Source organism: Anser brachyrhynchus, assembly GCF_964034855.1.
Source record: "Anser brachyrhynchus genome assembly, chromosome: 5".
Taxonomy (NCBI): Eukaryota; Metazoa; Chordata; class Aves; order Anseriformes; family Anatidae; genus Anser; species Anser brachyrhynchus.
In genome coordinates this window covers 25434983-25442526 of record NC_137699.1, presented here as the reverse complement: position 1 = coordinate 25442526, position 7544 = coordinate 25434983, and the positions used below count along the sequence as shown (strand labels likewise).

Here is a 7544-nt window from a genome sequence, read left to right as displayed (position 1 = left end):
GAAATCATGGGCTCACTGAAATGAATATGTCCATGTACAGATCCTCTGGAAAAAAAAAAAAAGACTCCAAGAGTTATAACTACTGTAGTATAAACATAGGAACTAAGTTAACTTGTACATTTCTGTTGATCACTCCGTTACGTTGCCTCAAATAGTTTTAGAAGAAAAAAAAAATCCTTGTTTTCCACACTATGTGTGTTGTTCCCAAAAGAATGACTGTTTTGGTTCAGCAGTGAAGTCACTATCCATGAAAGACCTGTTTTGGCCAGTGAGAAAAGAACTACCCTGGAGATGAAGACGAAAGTCTTGCTGGGTCTCTCATCACTCAGAAGACTGTTCCAAGAAGGCCTTGCCATTCCCTCGTTTTGTTCCTTCATAAAATGTGTCCTTTAGTTTCAAACAGATCTTTATAGTTTGTGCTTCATTAAGTCTCTCCCCATTCCTCCCCAGTTTGTTTTTTTTTTTTTTTTTTTTGGACTCTTCTTCAAAGAGCTTGCAGGTGAAGATTTAAAAGACAGAACAGACAGAGCAGGAGCTTCTTCCAGTAGTTCTGAGCCTTGGCTTTGGACAAAACATAACTAAAAGTTGGGCAGCTTTCCTCAATGAAAGAAGTTACTAACGGTCTTTGCACCAAACCTAGAACTTTATCATGAACTCAAAGCTTGGGAAAAAAAAGCAAGAGAATACTGTAACAAACTTCGTACAGAGTTCGGTCTATTAATTGTTTCATGTTAGATATTCTATGTGTTTACCTCAATTGAAAAAAAAAAAAGAATGTTTTTGCTAGTATCAGATCTGCTGTGGAATTGGTATTGTATGTCCATGAATTCTTCCTTTCTCAGCACGTGTTCCTCACTAGAAGAAAATGCTGTTACCTTTAAGCTTTGTCAAAATTTACATTAAAATACTTGTATGAGGACTGTGACGTTATGTTTTAAAAAAAAAAAAAGGTGTTAAGTCACAAAATGCGGTAATAAATATTTCATTTTTGATTTTTTGTTAGGCTTTTGTGTTTTTAATCATGCTTAGTCAAGATTGAAGTTATTGGAAGAGCTGTCTCAAATATATTTCTTCATGAGCATTGAAAAGAAAGGTTGGAAAAATCAGAAACAAGCCTGTCATCGGCATTAATAGAATAATTGGGTGAAAGAACATCTGAGATGATATATTTCTGCTGATTATCGATATTATTTTCATACCAGACTAAACAAAACTCAAACTATTCTCTCACCAGCTTGTATTTCAGAGAGCTGTGTCTATTATCTGTACTATCTGCTAATAACATAGAAGCTCTGTGTGAGTTGTGAAGGCCCATGTACGAGACCAGTAAGCCATGTGTGTTAAGTGTACGTGTATGTGTCTATGTATGTGTATGTGCATGTGCATGCACAGCCACTGCCGTCCTTAACTCCAGCTACTTAGCTCGGCGCTGAAGAATGGCTGTAACCCAGGCGTAGGTTCAGAAGTTTCGGGAAAAGCAGCTTTGACTTTAACGAGAGTTTTACCTGTGTGAGGATTGCACAATGTAGCTTTTGAGATGGTTTTATTGCTTTTCTTTTCTTCATTTGTTTTCATAAAAAAAAAAAAAAGAAAAAAGAAAGAAAAAAAAAAGGAAAAAAAGAGAGACCCCTCAGCTAATGAGGGAAAATGTTAATTTGACATTTTAAATATAAATAGCTGGTGCAGAATCCTGGACGAGGGTTGGTTTTACTTTAACGAAAGCCTGTGGCATTTGGAAGAAAGTGAAGGAGAGTTTGAGCTGGGGGGGGGGGCGACCGTCGCTGCTAGAAAGGCAGCCGGCTTTGGCTGCGCTCGGTGGCACTGCTCAGTCAGCAGGAGCAGGATGGGGCCCAAGGAGCAGGGAAAGGCTCTGCCTTTATTTCGGGCGGAGGGGAGCGGGAAAGGGGTTGGAATTAACTTTCTAGGAAGCCAGTGTTACTGCTTTAACCATTCGTAGATTCGTGACCCTTCTCCGCCGTCCTCCTCCTCGTTCCAAATGGCTGGCGTGTTATTAAAAACTTGGGCTGACAACTTTTGCCGCCGGAATGCCGCGAGAGGTTCAGCCTCGGAGTTAATGTTTAATTTCTGAGCTGAGTAAATGGACCCACGCTGCTGGCAACAGAAGGGAGGATGCCAGTGGAATGGGTGTGAGGATTTATTTAGCAGTCGGGTCCTGCTTTGTGGGCGTCTTTTTAGGGCACCCGTATGAAATGTAAAGGATGGTTATTCCACACCAGGCTTGGATGCTCTCTGTCCCGGTTAAAATCACATCGACCCCTAAGTCCTGAACGAAGAGCACGCCCTGGGTCCCAATTTTCACATTCTGGTCACTGTGGATGCGGGAAATAAGAAGGCAAGGTTTGTTGTGTCAGCACGTTAAGAGGGAGGCTGTGTTTTTAATCAGGACTTTATTTTCTTGCAGATCTTTTCTTTACAGTTTTAGGAGAAAAGCCAGACAACGTCCTCGCCCAGGTAGAAGGACAGGGAACGATTTTTCCGTAGTAGGTTGTTGGGTTTATGTTGAACTAAATATTGATGTTGCTGTGTTGTCCTTTATTTTCTTTCTCGTTTCCTTCCCCTTTTGGGCTGTGCTCGCCGTGAGACGTTCTGCTGCGATCCAAGGTACAATAACGCGCAGAGATTTCTCCATCTGAGATTTACTGTTTAGCACGGAAGGTTCCGATTTTGGTATTTTTAAGAACTGCTCAGCTGTCAAAAGCAGCCAAAACGGGAATAATGTTTTGACAGCGGTATAGTGTTAAAGAAAATACTCTAGTCTGAATAAAAATTGCTTATGCTGTGGGAAACGAAGGGTAGCAGAAGAAACACCTTTTGTTTACACACACACGTTTATAATCCCAAACTCCGTTTTCCCTGAGCGGGTCTGGGCCGGGGGGTTGCAGTCACCGCAAACGAGGGGTTTTTCTTCCAGATTTTGCTGCTGTTAAGGCGAAGAGAGGAGGGAAGCGCACCTCCGCCCGCGCGGCCGCCCCCAGCCCTGCCCGCCGCGGCGAGCGGCCGCAGCGGGGCCGAAGAGGCGATGCCGGGGGAGCCAAGCGCTGCCCCCCCCTTTCCCTCCCGGCGGCAGAGCGAGCGAGCAAACTGCCCCCGACCAGGTTTGCGAAGGCCGGGACCGGGGAGGGGGCCGGGCACGGGATGCGGCGGGGGCACCCAGCAGCCGGGGCGCGCCGGCCCCCGCTCGCCGTGCGGCGCTGCCCCTCGGACCCGCAGCCCCCCGGGGCACGGAGGGGTTTGGGGGGCCGGCGCGGGGCCGGCCCGCACCCGCTGCTCCTGCGGGGGGGTGGGCGGGAACCCCCCCGCCGCCGCGGCTGCTTCCCCGTGGAGGGAGCGGGGGGCTCCGGCGGGCCGGGGGAGGCCGCCTGGGGAGCGGGGCCGGCTGCCGAGGCTCGGGCCGGCACTTTGTTTGTGCTCCTGGTCCTTGTCCCTGTTGCTGGGGGGAGCGGGGGGCGAGCCCCCACGGCGCCGAACGAGGGCTATCGGCTGGCAGGCGGGCGAAGCCCAGCGCCTGTGAGCCGAGGAGGACCGTGCGAGATTCGAGGCTGGCGGGGGAAAGGTTCGAAGGCGGATTTTAATATTAATAGTTTTGGTGGCGAGAAAGAGAGACAGAAGGGAGGTCGCTGCTCTGGGCAGAGTCCCCGCGACAGTGATGATGGATGACCCCGCACAGCTAAACAACTCCTCCCCTTCATCCCCACACGGTGTCAGAGCTACTTTACTTGCAGCTTTAGGAATAAAATAAATAAACACCCTCGGCCCCTTCCTCGCATCGATTTATGGATCATTATGAATCAATTACTGCTCTCAATATTTTAGAATTTGCTTATATAAAAAGGGGGTCTGCGGCCGGAAAAATGCATTAATCTTTACCTTAGCAGGAAACACAGAACCTTCCTGTACAGTCCTGTGACTAAAAAAATCGCTACAAATAATTCGGATTTAACCATTTTCCAAGAGCCGCGTTTCTGGGGAGGTGACGGGCGCTGCAGCTGCGCATCTCTACGAGCGACTTTCGAACTGGCACGTAGGGAGCGAGCCGTGCAGCCACACGGTGCGTGCGGCTCCGTTATTTAACCCTCCTAGAAAAGGAAAAAAAAAAAAAAAAAAGAAAAGAAAGAAAAAGAAAAGGGGAAGCGAGCCCCACGGCACACGCACAGCCCCTGCTCGATGTGGTGCCTCGGGGGCGAGAGAGGGGCCGGGGTTCGGCGCCTGCGGGGCAGGGGCGCAGAGCGAGCCCTGCTCGGTGGCTCCGTGCTATGGGAAGGGGGCTTCGGCAGGGACAGAAAGTGTGTGAAGTTGGGTTTCTCTCGCTTTTTCTGTATTCTCCCATTTGCAGCCGTGTTTGAGGATCTCAAGGTGTTTCTATGGCTACCTTGTGTATGTGGGAGGGTCATATGTGGGGGTGCCCAAGAGAAAAGGCAGCTCTTGGGTGATCATTTATCAATGTCACCCACATAATGATTCTCTCTGCAGCCTTCTATTGATGAGGATAATTACATTAGCTCAGAGTGACTGATCAATGAAAAACCACCAAACAAAAACTTCTTTACTCTCCTATAATACCAAAAACCGATACAGAAATAAGATAGAAAGCGAGGGTGGGATTTCCCTTTCCCTTTAGCAATGATTTTTTTTTTTTTTAACGGACAAGGGAAAGTAAGGAAAATTCATCCGATCAGTTACCTTTTAGAAAGAGGCTACCATTCTCTGAAAAACGTTCCCCTAAATCGCTTGGCATCATTCTTCGCCTGGTAAAGGCAAATACTTATTTAGAATACGAACTGCGGCTTCTTCCTAGCTCCCCAAGCCTCTGCTTTTCCGCTTGTGGTTAGTTCCTGGGGAGGGGGCCGGGGAGAGCACGATATTCTGGGGCTGCGAAGAGGGAGAGGGGAAGGCAAATAACTTTTCTTTCACCGTCGCAACTGTCTATTTGTCAGGTTTTCTTTGTTTTTATCACTTCATAAAGTAGGTCTATTAAAGACGGAATGTTTTTCTCTCCCCAAGATGCTGCTATATCGGTGAAAGTTTGCAATTAAATTACGGTTGCGTTCTTTCCAGAGTTAAAAATCAATGTTTTCTCAATTAAAGGGGATTTTAATGCTTTTACTTGGCAGTTGTTAAGGACGCCGTAAATTTTATTATAATGCCTCCGAGCTGCGAAGCCCGGCGAGCGGACAGGTTGATATTCACGTTGGGTTTGGGGGAAAGAAGAGCTTGTCGCTGGTTTTGTTTCTCTCGAAAGGGCCTTCTTCAGAAAACTCGGCTCATTCCGACCAGCCGCAAGGCAGAGCGATGCCGAGGGGGCGGGGGCAGCCGGCCTGTGCTCCCCCCGGCACTGCGAGCTGCTGAGCGGCCCCCCCGGCTCCGGGGGCCCGGTCCGCCCGCGGGGCTTTGCCCGGGGCGCCGGGGCGGTTGCCGGGCCGCTTTTAGCGAGGGGTCGCAGTTTAGGGACGCGTGTTTTGAAAGGGTCCCCGTGCCCGCTCCCCCCACACGGGGCTTTCGGTGGGGCCGAGCCCCCGATGCTCGGCCGCTGCCCGCGGGCTGCAAGGAGCCGCCTGCGCGGGCACTGCGCGGGCACTGCGCGGGCACTGCGCGGCTCTGCCTGCGAGCACGCGGCGCGCTAATGAAGGCATGTGTCTGGGCTGGCGAAGACCTTTACGTGTCTGGGAGCACCTACTTACAGAGGGGACTACAAGTTAACAGTTGGAAGTAAATGGGAGCCGGAATCAGGCTGGCAGAGGCATTTTTTTTTTCCTTTTTTTTTTTTTTTTTTCCTTGGCCAGAACATTTTGTCTTTACAGGCTCCTGCCAGGTAAAACACACCAGGGGGCTGATTCTGAACCCACTTACAGGGGGTTAACTCCTCGAGCCGCAGGAGAGTTCGTTCCCGGGCCGTGGGACCAGAAATAGGCCCCTATCGCCTGGTTTTGTCTGAAGCGCGTTTAAAATTCCTTAAATTAGCTCCATGAAGAAACAGTGCAAACTCCTTTGATTAAAGCGACTGTCAGATTCTTCGAGATTAGGAGAGAGAAAGCGCAGAGTAGGATGTATTTATTATTTATGCCACAGTCCTCAGCGCCCAGTTGGAAGGGGGGAATTACAGAGGGTGTTTGAAGGGGGGGGGGGGGGGGGGGGGGGGAGAAACAGAGGGCGAGCCGGGGAGATGCAACAACGCTGGCTGGCGGGCGGGCCGAGCCCCTTCGCTCCTTCCCCTCCCGGAGCCCCCTAGCAGCTGGGGGCTCCCCAGCCCGCTGCTCCTGCCGGCGGCCCCCGGGCAACGCCAGCTCCGGGCTTTTCCCTTCCCTTCCCTTCCGTCCCGTCCCGTCCCGTCCCGTCCCGTCCCGTCCCGTCCCTCTCGGAGCCCGCTCCCACGGGGCCGCGGAGCGCGCACCGCAGCCGCTGCGGGTGCGGGGTGCGGGATGCGGGATGCGGGGTGCGGGGCCCCAGCTTGGTGCGGAGCCGGGTCCCCAGCGCGGCCCCGCGTCCAGGTGGCTGAGCCTCGGGTGGCCGGGTGCTCGCCCTTAGCGTGGGGCAGGGGCGAGCGGCAAAAAAAACCTGAATGGGAGCCGCGCGGCAGCGTCGGGGGAAACTAACGATGTGCTTCAGCTCTTGCCATTACAGGGAAGGAGAGGGGGGGAACCCCCTTCTGATTAATAACTAGCAGGGTAATGTTGAGGGCTTTTTCTGCCCGATTGCCTTTTTGAATTAGAGCCGATTTCTTCACACTTCAATAGGGCCTGTCTCTTTTAAAATGACTGACAGATTTGTTTCTCCTTTTTTCTCTCCCTGAGACTTAATGATGTAAATTTTCTAATTAGTTAAATCGCGTTGCTTAAAGGCCTTAATATTTACCGGGCAAGGACCGATAGCCGCGCTCGGATCCCTGGAAAGAACCGGAGCGGCTTTTCGGGAGGGAGGGGGCAGCCAGGAGGGAGGGGAGGGCTGGGGGAACACAACGCAAAACGAGAGCTAAAGTTCAGCCCGGAGCTTCTTCCCTCCTCCCCCACGCCCCCGAACCCGCTTTTATTTTTCAATCAGCTAAGATTTAATTAGGAGCCCCCAGGCCGGACGATCTGATATTTTCTCATTAGTTTCCCATCAGTAATCTCGAGTGTTAGATTGGCTTAAAGGTTGTCAACATTTGACCAATTTTATTTAAGGCAAAGAAAATCACGCATTATAGCTCCGGGACCTGAGATCTGAAAATAAATCCTGCCCGGATCAGCGGAACTAACAGGCGAAAAAAATGTTGACAATTCCTCGCCGTATTTAATAAGTTGCATAATGCACGGTACACACAGAAAGGCGGCGGTGAATGGGGAGGGGAGGGCCCTCTCCGCGCAGCCACGTCCGGGCCCCCGCCATGCGCGCACCTTGCGCGGCGCCCGCCCGGGGTTGCGGGCGCGGAGAGCGCGGCGGAGGGAGGGGGCGCGGGGTTGGGGGGGGGGTCAAGGAGCGGGGGGCGGCGCGGAGCGCGGCTGCGGGCGCGGCCCTGCGCCCCCGCGGGAGCGCGGGCGCGGCGGGCA

The 7544-nt window shown here is 51.6% G+C and overlaps 1 protein-coding gene across 8 annotated transcripts in view; it reads left to right on the top strand.

The window, feature by feature from the left end:
• MEIS2 (Meis homeobox 2) overlaps nucleotides 1–997 on the top strand; it is a 172279-nt gene extending 171282 nt beyond the window's left edge. For all 8 annotated transcript variants that reach the window (XM_080594152.1, XM_080594146.1, XM_080594144.1 and 5 more), the window contains one exon: nucleotides 1–997. This exon is cut by the window's left edge and continues 462 nt beyond it. The gene's annotated coding sequence lies outside the window, so the exon portion shown is untranslated.
• Nucleotides 998–7544: the final 6547 nt, after the last annotated feature.